Source organism: Excalfactoria chinensis, chromosome 6 (assembly GCF_039878825.1).
Source record: "Excalfactoria chinensis isolate bCotChi1 chromosome 6, bCotChi1.hap2, whole genome shotgun sequence".
Classification (NCBI taxonomy): Eukaryota; Metazoa; Chordata; class Aves; order Galliformes; family Phasianidae; genus Excalfactoria; species Excalfactoria chinensis.
The window spans coordinates 31315921-31328459 of record NC_092830.1 but is presented as its reverse complement, the minus strand read 5'-3'; the positions used below and the strand labels follow the sequence as shown (position 1 = coordinate 31328459).

The 12539-nt window shown below is 36.4% G+C and overlaps 1 protein-coding gene across 6 annotated transcripts in view; it reads right to left on the bottom strand.

Annotated features, from left to right (window-relative positions):
• Nucleotides 1-12539, bottom strand: part of ATRNL1 (attractin like 1) — a 403630-nt gene that overhangs the window by 86607 nt on the left and 304484 nt on the right. The window lies entirely within an intron of this gene.

Sequence of the window (12539 nt, the reverse complement as noted above, 5' to 3'; positions counted from 1 at the left end):
TAAAAACTATCTTCATTCCTTCAAATACAATCTTCAATGGCTTTATCTTTAGGACCACTGTATAAGAGCATTGTATCAAAGGTGCAAAGTGGTAAATGACTTATTTCAATTAAACCCACAGCACATTGAACCACTTCTAAAGTTCTGGGTTTTGGTCAGAGTTTTAGCCTTCCAAGTCCTCCAAGATGAAAGACTTTCTGGAAAGCCACACAAATGACCACAATATTTCCAATGTGCTGGCAGCATTGTTTGAAAACTGCATAGCTAGTATTTTTTCATGTGCTAAAGAATATGAAGTATGACCCTACATATATGCTACAGTGCTACAAAAGATTTTGAACATAAAAAAATAGAATATGAAGAGATTCCTGTATCCACTTAAGTTGCCTTACCAAACAAGATACAAGCACACTTTCCTCTGTGTAGAAATAAGACAGTTACAGAACCTGAGAATTTATAACATGAAGAAAAAACTGCAGTTGCAGTTGGTGATTTCACACACACCCAAAAAGCGTTACATTCACCCATCAGTATTCTAAACTTAGATTGCTTAAATTGTTTTCCATTCCATGTTTCTCTAAATAAAGTATTCCAATTATTTCTTTGCTCATTTCATTCCTTTCTCCCCAAACTTCCCTGAGCTAGACATTCAGTTATTTCTTTCTTCCGTTGGTCCAAATTCCTTATTTTCTTTTATTCTTCAGGTAGCCTCTCCATGCAGGACATACTCTTCTCCATGAATCCCATCAACTTTAGTCTTCTTTTTTCTTCTTCTGCATCACCCTAAATTATTTCCACCTCCCCAGTCTCTCAGCTTTTAGCCTCCCACCCCTTCCCACCTGCTATTTCACCATCCCGTCAAACACCTGATTCAGATGAACTGTTTCTAGAACAAGGGGGCAATCCTGCCTTACTCTAACAGTACAGCAAAGAAAAACTATAAGGAAGTGGATCTTCAGCATCACTTCGAAAGAAAAACACCATGTGAATCCTTCCCTGCAAGCAGGGCTGCCAATTCTCATTATTTCATTAAAACACAGGAACAGCTCAGCTTTTCTCCTCAGTCTGAGATTCTTCATCCCAAAAGCTGTTTCTTGATCTCACTTTAGAAGTAGTGGTCCCCATTATGGGAAATGGACAGATCAGGCAAAGGATACTAATGAGGATTACTTTTTCTTGAAATCGAATGTAATCCATATCCTCCTTAACTGATCTTAAGACACATGATTCAGAAGGAAAAGGGTTATGGTTTTTTGTTGTTTCATAACTCAGCTGTCAGACACTTTTTAAATTTTGGTTTCATGTTTTCTTGAATTAACATAGCTTAATCATCTCCTTGATTTCTTTATGGTTCTATTTCATTTCAGCTTAAGAGCAGAAAGGTTTAAAATGTTTACAAAGAGTTTATTGTTTATTTTCTAGCAGAAATGATGCCTCCCTGCCCTTGCCTATGCTCCCATAACTGGGTCAATTACTTCGAGGAAATATTACTGTATCAGTTCTGTGCTGAGGTGAATTTAAAAACAAAGGGCAAAAATCAAATCCTTTATAGCATTAACTTTTTTGAAAGATGTTAACAGGACATATATGGCTCAAAGAGAAGCTTCCTATTGACCCTCTTCTGCCTTCAAGGCTTGACGAAAGGAGATCTGACTTTAAATCTGATAAGACCTGGATGGGATTTGGCTTGTACAAATCTCTGGGCTTCAAAGTTTACTAATTCTTTGAAGTATCTTCTATTCTTTAGCTTTTTTTGTGTGTGTAGACTAGATTTCTGTACTCTAGTCAATACATAATTTTATCTGAAAGGAGACAGTGACACAAGTTATCATGTACCTTCTTGCAGAAGTTAATATCAAACTTGCTTTGTCTTCACAACATGTGTAAAATAAAAAAAATAAGGCAGATTACCAACAGGCTGCAGATGACTGACTGAAGGCAAAATGGGAGTGACCTGTTAGGTAAAAAATTTCACACCTGCCTATCAGATTTTGAACCTCACATATTCTATAATTAAGGATCATTTTCTGGATGCTCAGGCCTTTCCAGATTTATGAACAGATCTAAGATATTGTGGTCTGTCCTGGCACCAGATGGTAAACAGATCTTTGCTCTCCCTGCTGACTCCTCCTGAAAAATGCAATACAAGAACATTATTGTCAGGGAATGAACCTGGTGCTCGTTCAGTGTTTTCTCTGCAGTGGTGAAAAACTGTGAAATACCATGAAGTGTTTGGAAGCATTCACAAACAATTTCCTCAGTGCTCAGTTCTCAGCACTAAAGCTAGCTGTGGGTCAAGTCAATGCTGAGACAAATCTAAGCTTTGCAGCTGTTGAAATACTTAAGCCATATCAGATCTTAAAGTGATGTCATAGCAATACAGTTATTGCTTGCCTGCCACGGGATCTGCTGATGGCAGTTGAAGTTCTTATTCATCAAGGGGCCCAAATAATTGAAACAATCCATCTGCTCTATGCACTCTCTTTCTGTCTCTACCGTGATTTCTTACAGCCTTGTGATATTTGCCAGTGATGTCATACTTAATCAAGCAGTTGGTGGCCTATTTGATCTCTGGAGAGCCACAGTGCACTCCTGTGATGCTGCATAGGTAACTAAAATAATCCACCTGTTCCAGGCCTTTCCCTTGAAAAACCCGAAGGGACATGATATTTGGCAGTGACTGTCATAACTGATCAAGCAATTGCCAGACTCATGCATATTTCCTGAAAGCTGCTGCTGTTTTTCATCATGAATTCCAGATAATTGAAATAATTGTCCTGCTCTAGGGCCCTGCTTTGACTCCAGCACTTTCTGCAATGGGACATTTGCCTATTGTCATCTTTCTTTAAGAGCTGCTGCAGGAAGAGGCTTTGATTATTTTTTCACAAGATGTCATAATACTGCAAAGGAAAGTGACATTATTCACTTAGTTTGTGTGACTGAATTTCCAGACACTGCTGCTCTCTGTGCTCACACCGTGCCTCACAGCAGATGCATTACGCTGAGTCAGACTCAGTGGTGAAAAGGTGCAGGGAGAGGAGTGAGGGAAAGCATGCAAGAACACTGTAACCAGGTCGATAGTGGGAGTCCTATTACTGTTTTTGTATAATGAGCACCAAGTAATTTAAACGCTCCAGTGCTCTCTTTGTTAAAGGGACATATAGTAAGCTTTATTTCAGCAGACATGGAGACTACAAATATTATACAGTAGACCCTGTCTTAGAGTATTCACCATGTTCAGCTAAAGGACACATTTGCCTGTTGATTGATGTAAAGATTTTAGAATAGTCCAACTAAGTGTACTAGCCATAAAAAGCCTTTGTGTGTTCATCTGCTATTGTGGGAATAGGGGCATAGATCTTACTTGTAGTCAGATTATATTGCTCAATTTTATTTGAGAAGTACAAAAATACCACATTCACCCACTAGATTACATCCCACTCCTGAATTTACTGTCTTCATCTCAAGGATGGATGTTCAGTCGTGTTCATTACTCTGCTTAGCATCTGAGCAGGTCACAGACTGACTGGCAGTGACTGTGAGTCTGGCGTATCTGCAATAATCTCACAAGTGTCAGTCAGAGCTTCCCAGCACTTTCATTAAAATCTAACATTTCTGTTGCAGTACTTCTGATATTTTGCCCTACACAAAACCCAGAACACAGAATAACACTTTTATTTTTAAGAGACCTCTTCTCAGATAGCTTCCACCTCTAATAACATCCAACCATCCAACTTTACTGAAGCCTAAGCTTTTCTTTATATGTACTTTTTCTTAGCTCCTTATATTCACACAGCACCAAACTGACAAAGGAAAACTGCTGATTTTAAAGGGGGAAAGCAGCTGCCAAATGTACCTACAGGTACAGTTAGGAACAATATTGATGACATTAGAGTTAAATTATCTAGTCACATCATTATTGTTTTTTAGATATTTGGTTGAAAATGAAACAAATTTATAGGCAAGATCTTTTAAGAAGTAGACTGTTTACAAGGAAACTACATGATGGAAGAAACACCTTTTTCTTATGTTGGTTTGATACAATTTTTTTAGTATAATGAAAACAAATAACCCACAACCCAACCCTTCTACTTGTTGACACTACTAGCTGTCTCTTGATTAGAAAGAGTGTTAGTTTAAAGGCACACGAACTAAAGTCTTGATACCTATATGAGATTTATGTTTGTCAAAAAGGAGTATCTAACTCACATAATAGGATCAGTTGTCATCAGAAGGCCTTTTGTCCAGAATGTTGCTAAGGCTTGTCCTGCTCTCCCATATGAGGATTTCTAACCTTTGGGTTAAGTTCTGACCTTGGGTCCTAGTGGAACTGTAGCATCTTCAGCCCAACTATTTCAGTACTACTCACAGAATTTTTCCTCTACACTGTGAAATACTTTTAATTACAAATAACTAACTTGAGAGTAGTAGAGTTGAACCTTACCTTTATGAGGAATGCTTAAGTAGGAAGACTTGATTTGCTACTTATGACTGTGAATGAATGACTACTAGAGGATGACAGAGGACACTGTTGCATCTATGCTCAACAAGGGACATGGGGGCAGGGAGTGAATCAGCCTATTGATGAAATAGATTTTCTTAAATAAAAAAACATATACAAGTGATGACTGAATGTAGAAAAATTCAGAGGAGCGACTTTATTTACAGATAATTGCCCCTGGTTAACGAAAGAAAAGAGCACTGCAGCCTTTTGTCATTAATTAGACGTAGCTATGCATCATTAATTATGGTGGCACGCCAACAAGAAGTCAGACAACACAATATAAATGAGGGTGAAAGCATTCCTATAGCCTGACAATGTTATGGTTAAAAAATAGTAAATGCTTATATAGCACACTTGTGGGAGGAAATCATTCTTCATTTAGTCAGTTGAGAACCTGTAGTCCAATTCTAATCCCTGATTTAAAACCAAGAAGACTAAACAGAGCAAGGTGCTGCAAATAGAGCAGGTACTGCAGACTTAATCACCTACCATTAAAATCTGGTCAGATGGGTTTGCACATGACCATAACAGTAGACAGTAACAGTTCCTGGGAGGGGGGGGGGGGGGGGGTGGTGGTCAATAACAGCTTGAACAAAGCAATAAAATTAAAAGCAGAAAACCTAGATTTATTTTCATCATCTCATTCTACCACTGTAATTATAATTTTTATATAATACATTCTATAGTCACCAATCTGATTACTTCCAGTGCCAGCTCTTCTAGGAGGCAGAGTTGTCACCTGGGATACAGTGACTCAGTGGAAATAAACCAGTGCTTTACTTGTAGGCTGTTATTTGACCCATCACCAAGAAAAATGGAAACAGACTTTCTTCAATTTGGAGTAGTATTTTTCCTTAAAATCACTCTTAATCAGATAATTACTACTCCCCTTGTTCCCTAGATTGCGTGATTTGGGCAGACTAATTTGTTTGTGAACAGTAAATGGGAACAAGATTTGCAGCTCGGTAAGTATTTCAAACACCCTATATGATGGCAGCTCTGCATGCAATACGGTGTCTTTCACCAGTCCTTTCAATTTTACTTAATAAGTTAGAAATACATATACAGTCTTGAAGGCCAAAAGCTTCCAGAGGAAACAACTCATTGTTCTAATGGTTGTCACTAATGGAATCAGCATACCTCTCTGCCAGCAAGAGAGGCTTGGACAGATTCTGATAATGCTGCTTCCTCCTCCAAAGGAAGAGCAAGATTTGGAAATGGATAAGAAAAGTTGTGCCAAAGAACATCTCAGAAATGCACCTTTTCATTGGGGAGCTGGAATTGGGTTAGGTGAAGGTTGTGTGCCAAGGGAATATGGTGTTATAAGTTGCCAACATTTGTGTTTTTTTCAAGTTATGACTATCCTTTCCAAGACTGAAAACTGATTTTTACCTTAGGGTAGTTTGCATGTGTCTGTTTTTAAATAAAAAACAAAACATCAGTCCCATTTCTCCATACTCAGATATGTTTCTGTTTCCTAAGAGCACAAGATGCAGTTAAACTGTAGTGATTAGAGCGATGACAACAGAAATGGACAGTGGAAAAAAATATATCATTTATCTTAAGTAGAGAAATCTTGTTTTCAGCAGCTTGCACACATAAACCTCCCCTGAGATACTAATTTAAAGCCTGAACCTGCATCGTCTCCTGATGTTGTTTAATCTTTTTATGAAATTACAGAGAAAATGCTAATGGTCACATTTAGATTAGACTTATCAATATGGCAAATCAAACACAGCAAGTTAAGTCATGCAAGATACATTTTTCATTGCAGAACTATACCTCAAGAACCGATCATTAAAAGGCAAGCATTTAATTGCATGAAAATTTAAAGAGGAGAGAGAGAGAAGTAGGGCAATGAGACTGTCTTTGAACAAATTTAGTGAATAAGATTTGAAAGAAATATTAAAAATAAATAATGTTGAAAACTATTATGGCCAAATAATGATAATCCAAATTTCTGGATTTCAGCGTGGCATAAAATATATTAGAAACCAACTTTAAAACTAGTTTGTTTTTTTTTTAATTCCAAACTCCATTTCTCCTTTATTTCCCTAAAAAAAAAAAAAAAAAAAAAAAAAAAAAAGCCAAAAATACTCACTAAACCACTTTTTTTTTTTTTTTTTTTTTTTTAAACCACTGGTTTTGTCGAACTGTACAGCTCTTTCAGTGTCTAATACATTTCTCCTTTTAAGTTTCTTTGCGTTGCTATAGAACTTAGACACTATTCATCTATTCACCATATCCTGCCTTCTGCTTAGGCAGCAAACGCTATTCCTAGACAATGGTTATCTTGAGTAGCTATAGGATCATTAACTTGTCTCAAATGCTCCATTTTTGAAGATTGTTCTCGTTAGGAACAATTTTGGAAGAGTACAGAAGAGCTAGAAAGGGCTGAGTGTTTTAGATTAGACTATTATAGTAAAATTGAGCATCACAATCAATTTATCTGGTATCTAAACTGACTTACTGCATCCTAGTTCTTCCCTGTTAAAAAAAGGTCTGGCAATAAATACGCATACACATGGAGAATTTGGTAGCAGTGCTAAGCCTTTTGCATCCCTTTAGTTGAGTTTGTAATTTGAATTGCACAAATTGAATAGAAAAAATTAAAAAATGCTTCTACCTCAACATGTCAAAAATATATCAATGAAATCATGGAATCATAGAAATCTTATTGCTGGAAAGGACCTTTAAAGGCCATCTAGTCAAGCTCCCCTGCAATGAACAGGGACACTGCAGCTAGATCAGGCTGCCCAGGACCTGGTTCACCCTTGCCTTGAAAGCCTTCAGGGATGGAACATCAACCACAGCCCTGGGCAACCTGTTCCAGTGCCATCATCTCTCAGATGTCCAGCATCTCTCACTAAATCTGGTGATGTTGAGGTAATCCTTAATTGTTTCTGAGGTAGGTGAGAAACAAAGAAAGAAATGATGCTTGTAGAATTCCTTCTAAGACAACACAGCTATCATATGTAAGTCACTCTGAAAGTAATACCTCCTATGTATTTCCATAGAAACTGCAACAGATGTAAAGACCACAATAACGCTATTTGGCAGAGCATATTTTCAGCTACAAAACAGTATTTTCCAGCACAGTCACCACTATTAGCTATGCAGTTTCACCAACGAACAGAAGCTTGCATGTCGTGCTTGTAAAAATCTGCATGACTGTCTACAATGTGGCTTGTCTTTCTTTCACATCACTGTCAACCACTGCTGAAATGCACCACCCACCACTTCACTTTGCTCACATTCACTGTTTGGTTTCCATAATCATTCAGCAAGCACCAATGAATATCAGTGGGTGCCTTTTTTTTCCATATGGAGGAATTCAATGACATACTTCTGCTTCATATGCATTTCCATGTCAGATGCAGTTTTGTCAGACCGCCCTTCTGTTGTGCAGCAACAACATGCAATAGAATATTTGAAGGAAAGTTCAATCTCTACTGCCATACCACCAACATTTACTTTTGATGTGATGGGCCAATATAATAAAACGGGACGCATTACTTTTGGAGCAGCATTCATACCAACACACATTCAAATACATAGCCAGTAACCTTCTCTTACTGCACTGTGAAAACCAGAGGAATCTGAGCAAAACTCAGCTTTGTCCATAAACTGTGATGCCACTCATGGGCCCACCAAGTCCTCTTCAAATTTCAGCAGTAACACAACCTAGCAGCTCAGCATATGCCTCCAGGTTGTTGAATGTAGTACTCCACTGACTCTTTGCAATGCAGGGTCACCAGAAGGGAGAGACAACCACCATCCTGATCAGTCCTCTTCCCTTCCTGTTTATTTATGACTGGCTTATCACTTCAAAAAATGAATTTTTTTAACCACACTCTGAAGAAGTACAAGGAAGAAAGATATGAAGGAAGAAAAAAAAAGAAAAAAAAAAAAAAAAAAGAATTAATTCTTTTAGAAAATGGCTGTTGCTGTTTTAGTCCAGGCCATAATGTTCTCCTATCACAACAGTCTTTGGGATATCCCTGCAGAGGGGACAGCTTTGCTCATCTCATGTTCTTCAGTATTTCAGAGGGAAAAAAATAAAATCTAAAAATACATTTCTAATATCTTTGCAAAGCAGTAGCTACAGTTTCTTGATAAATTAATATGTTGGTGGAATTCTAATTTATCCTTATTCTATTAAAACTGTCATTTCGCTAACAAGATCTAAAGAGACTCTATGACTGACAGCTTTTATTCTATCAAACCAAGCCAAAAAAAAAAAAAGTAAACCATGCTTGTTTTCAAAGGACAGATAAAATGCAATTGACATTTACATTTCAAAAATGTTGCCTCTGTATGTGAGTTGGTGAATACATTTGTCAACATTATAAGATTAATTTGCACTTTATAAGTTCTACTTCAAGCTTCAGAGTTACCAGTTTCTTCAAATAGAGGTGATGAAGGCCATTCTCCTAAATTGTAATAGGAATGCTGTGCTTATGTTGGTAAAGTAGGATTCTCCACCAGGACTTAAATATTGACACAAAAATACATTCAATTGAATGCATGGTTTTAATGTTATGCAATTAAATTTACGTTAGCATGGAATTAAGAAAAAGTGTGGGTTGTTACTGCAGTGACAAGGAGACAAGCAGATCCTCACACTGAAAGGAAATCTTGACTTAAAGGATTCTCCAAAGCAATGAATCTTGGCATCCTCTGAAGATCCACTGCAGTCAGTGGAATCTACATACTTACAGCATTTGTCCAGAATAATCTGGTGGCAGGATGGATTCACTCATTTTTCATTTCAGCTTTAAAAGTCTTATTTAACTGTGAACGCAGGTGGCAATATTTATTAAAGAGACTTGAAAGACTATGTTTTTATAGTGATATTCATCAAAACATTTTTGATGTCTGCTACCTCAATTTTTTTCCACAAGAGGCTAGCTCCTTCTGCATGCACCTACGACAGAAAGTAAGGCATTCTTTTCTGAAGTAATTTACAATGCTAAATGCAATGGAGTTGGGATTTGTTGCGTATTTTTCAAATTAGCATGTATAAATTTAAATTTTGCTAGTAATTCAGAAATCTTTAACACTCGCTTATTTAATTAGCCTAGACTTAATAAAGTAGCCAATGGAAACTAAAATGGTCAAGTTGCATTGATCAACAACAGGTTTAAAAGTTAATGTTCTGAATGACAGAGCAACAAAACCAAACTTGAGTAACACTGTGATTAATTAATTGATTAGTTGGTTCCTGTTGAGAAGTTATACTCAATAAGAGTCTGTCAATACAAATTGCTATAGTCACTTCATGAAGTGCCAAGAATAATGGGTTCAGGTGCACATTAGAACTAGATGTCATGAATGCCAATTTACAGGAGAAAAACAGACTGTTTATCACCTAATTTAATTTCAGACAGTTAACTTACTTGTAATAACTCATTTTAGCACTGAATTTCCAATAACTTGACTTTTGCTAGAAGTATCATCCAATAAGTTAACAAATCTAAATTTTTCTGTAAATAATTTACATAGCCTATAATGTAGTTTTGCCATTGATTATTAACAGAAAATTTACCAACTGTACTTAGTCTGTATTTTACAGACACCAACATTCTTCCCTCTGGCAGCGCGGTTAATTAAAAATGCTTCCCTACTGCTCCAGTAGTAGACTTGACTATGTAAGCTTGCAAGAACATTAGGAAAGATGCAGCAATGCAGCAATGCAGACTTTGAGGTCTCTTAGATCTTATATGCTAAGAATTAAACCACACTTGGAAGCATTTACTACACCTGATTTCAGCACATCTGTTAGTGTTGGTGTCCAGATACTGAATAAGATATTGCTTGTTGGCTCATAAGCAGAGTAATGCAAAGTTGCTCAGTTTGGAGGGTTGCAGGCATTAGTTTGTGAGTGCCCAACCATTTGGCTTGACTAAGCCACACTGAGTGAAGGGAGATTGTCTTGGGCTTGGGCTACAAGTACAACATAAAATAAGTTTAGTTACTTACATATGTAAAGATAATACAGTTAATGCATTTTATATTAAAACAAAAGGACAAAAACATTGCGTTGGACATGTATGCTCAGTTCACCCTTACCTATCCTTTCTGCTTCTTAAGTCTTTTTAAGTTATTTGTTGACAGTTGTGAACTGAGAATTTTCTTGTCCAGAGCAGACACAGCAACCACATAGACAACAGTTCAGACAAAAAAAACAAATTCAGTGTCCTACAAAAGGCATCACTACATGCAGAATTTTACTCCAGTATTTTACTTAAGAATCTGACTTAACAAGTCAGACTTCACTGGACACCTTATTGCCACTAGAAAGGCTAGTAAGTCATCAAACCATCAATAATCATCAGTTATGATTTCCTTTAAAGAGTTTTTTGTTATGTATATATTCCAGTAATAAACAACATTAGACATCTACTGTTGCTCACTATTTCTGCTTTGAATACATGAGTTTTATAATAAGTACACATTTAGATTTATTAACTTGTTAAAAAAGATATAGTTATGTACTTTCATATAACAAGACAGAGCAATCTTTAAAAAAAAAAAAAAAAAAAAAAAGTATGTAGAGAGTAACTTGCAAAAGATTTTCATCTACTTGAAATGAACTAAGTTTTAAGAGGCTTCTAAATCATATTTGCCATTTCTTCCACAGAATTTGTAATATATACCCAGAATTAGAAATTGAACCATTCAGACAATAAATCAGTGAAGCATAAGCCAGTTATTGCTAAGACTGTTTACCAAACAATTCAGTTGTGAAATTGTAATGAGCTCAGGACTGTTTGAGCATACTTCCTCCAGTCTTGGTACATCAGTCATCATTCAGCATCCAGCAGAAACAGGTTGCTGAGTGCAGTATGTCCTGTATTCTTTGTTTTACATGTTGTGAATACTTTTATCTCAAAATGCAGAGTCTAGGACTAGATAATCCAGGAATGTGTGTACTGAGTAGAAAGCTGGAAGTTAAAAAAAAAATCCATTGACTTTGAGCCTTTGAAAAACAATGCAAACCATTAATTTCCTAACAGATCCTAGAAAGTTGTCAGCTAGAAACAATACCTTTATGGAAAGACCTTTGCCTTCTAAGTTCAAATATTCTCTGAAATTCAATTAGTACCACTCAAGTACAAATAAACAGTTACATTATTGCAGAAAACTAATAATATATGATTATTTTATACTTTACTAATCTGCTTAAATCTTCATGTCCTTTACATCTACAAACCACATAACAGATGTATAAGAGTTGCAGACAGATTGATATGTCCTTGCAACAGTTTGCAGGCTCTAAAAACTGTTATTCTAGAAAACATACTTTGCAGTGTGTAGAACTAAATTAGCTTTATTAAGTACCTTTTGAAAGGGTATTAAACCAAAATCTACAAGTACCAATTAAAACATAATGTTCTGAGAATACTTCAAGAGGCAAAACAAATCTAAGTGGCTTAAGTGGCTTTTAAATTTATCACAATTCAAGTTGATGCGTTGTTTAAAATGGATCCCTCCCCCCATCCCCCTCCCAAAACATGTGAAAAGATGTGAAAAGCATTCATCATCAAAGGAATATAGTTACAGATCCCAAGGATCAGCTGTGACTGAAATAAGGTTGTGTAGAACTTCTATATCTATTTATAAGTTACTGATCCACAAAAAAGTCTCATCACTGTTTTGCTGGTACTTAAATTCAAAACCAAATTCCTGTTGGTACATAATCTTCGATATTTGTTCAGAATTTACTGTAGTCTAAGCAGTTCAGTATCTGTCTTACAGGAGGACATAACACCAAATTAAACACGCCTCAAGTTTTCAATAGAACAATGAAATTTCAGGATTAACTAGGTGATAACAAATTACAGTTTGCAACCCATTGTTAATATAGAAGCAAAGGTTGATTCTACCTCAAAGTGCAATTCATGAACAACTCATTACTACAACCCAATTGCATTAAAGACTTGGTTACCACTTGATGCAAAAAATGAGAACGTCCAAGCCCTCTTTCCCAGGACAGCAGCCTAGGTGACAGAACACATTTTCCTTGACCTTG